Genomic DNA, 1,859 nt, shown 5'->3' with positions numbered 1-1,859 from the left:
GCAGAGGCAGGTGGTTCTCTGAGTTCAAGACCAGCCTGGTCTACAGAGTGAGTTCCGGGACATCCAGGGCTACACAGAGAAACCCTGCCTTGAAAAAAAAAAAGACGTAAATAAATAAATAAATAAATAAATAAATAAGGTGGGGAGAGAGAGAGAGAGAGAACTGAGAGAGGCACGAGGAGCAAGATACTATTAGTAAGCAGTGCTTCTCTATTGCCTCTGCTTCATTTCCTTGCCTGCATATTTCTGTCTTGAGTTCCTATCTTGCCTTCCTTGCCAATGAGCTGAAAACACCAGTTCTTAGGCTTGGGACCTGTGTAACTCTCCATAATGCCTTCCACCCGTGCCTTCCTTTTCCTCTTTCTTTTCTCTTTTCTTTCCTTTTCTTTCTTTCTTGTTTTGTTTTGTTTTGTTTTTGTTTTTGAGACAGGGTTTCTCTATGTAGCCTTGGCTGTCCTGGAACTAATTCTGTAGACCAGGCAGGCCTTGAACTCAGAAATCTGCCCATTTCTTTCTCCCAAGTGCTGGGATTAAAGGCATGCGCCACCACTGCCCAGTTTCTTTTCTTTTTTCTTTTTTCTCTCTCCTCCTTTTCTTCTTCTTCTTCTTCTTCTTCTTCTTCTTCTTCTTCTTCTTCTTCTTCTTCTTCTTCTTCTTCTTCTTCTTCTTCTGTTTGAGACAGGGTTTCTCTGTGTAGTCTTGGCTGTCCTGCAGACCAGGCTGGCCTCCAACTTAGAGACCCACCTGCCCCTGCCTCTTGAGAGCTGGGATTAAAGATGTGCACCACCACTCTTATACACTCATTTAATTGGGGTTGGCTTACAGTTTCAGAGGTTTAGTTTATTATCAGCATGGCAGAAAGCATGCAGGCAGACATGGTGCTGGAGAAGGAGCTGAGCATTCTACATCCGGACCTGCAGGCAACAGGAAGAGAGAGCCTCTAAGCCTGGTTTTGAGCTTCTGAAACCTCAAAGCCCCATCTCCCTATCCCCAGTAACACAATTCCTCAAGTGTGTCAGGGCCACACCTCCTAATCCTTCTAAGTAGTTCCACTCCCTGATGACTGAGCATTCAAATCTATGAGCCTATGGGGGCCATTCCTGTTTAAACCACCATAGTTTCTGATGAGATAGAGGTCATGAGGAGTCTGAGCTACTTGATGAACTAATGTATTTAAAGAGTCATAATGTAAAGGGAAAGAAATAGAAACTAGGAGGGTCCTAGTCGAAGCAAATTGGTCACTGGTGCGGTGGCTTTGGAGCTGGGTTTGTGTCCCTTCCTGTCTCTAATGATCACTCTCCTTTCCCTGCTGCTGCTGCGCCTCACCCTGGCCCAAAGGGAGAGCTCTGAAATCTCTCCATAGGTGAGCCACACAAGTTGTCTCTCCTTTCCTTCTTTAAGTTGTCCCTCCAGTATTTTGTCCCAGCAATGTATTAGCCTTCTGGGGTCTGTTTGCCTGAGGCCCTGAAAGAAATTGGCTAGATGACAGATCTAAAGGCATTTCAAGTTTTCTGTGAATCAGGGACATTTCTCTTGGTGTTCTGCCCACATCTACTTTAGATGAGAAGATCTTTACGTAAAGCACTTTCTGTTGCTGAGGCACTGGACATGTAGCCCTGGAGTAGAGCTCTTGACTAATGAGCATCAGGCCCAGGGTTCTCCAGCACTCCAGAAAAAGCATTTAGGAACATGGCTAACAGGATTCATTAGCGTTGTTCTTAAAACAAAACAAAACAAACAAACAAACAAAATCCCAGGGGACTGGAGAGATGGCTCAGCCATTAAGAGCACTGACTACTCTTTCAGAGGACCCATGTTCAGTTCCTAGCAGCCGCATATGACTGTAGTTCTAGGGGGTC

Source organism: Mus caroli, unplaced genomic scaffold (assembly GCF_978045245.1).
Source record: "Mus caroli unplaced genomic scaffold, Mus_caroli_1 scaffold_2, whole genome shotgun sequence".
Classification (NCBI taxonomy): Eukaryota; Metazoa; Chordata; class Mammalia; order Rodentia; family Muridae; genus Mus; species Mus caroli.
Note: the sequence above shows the minus strand (reverse complement) of the source record.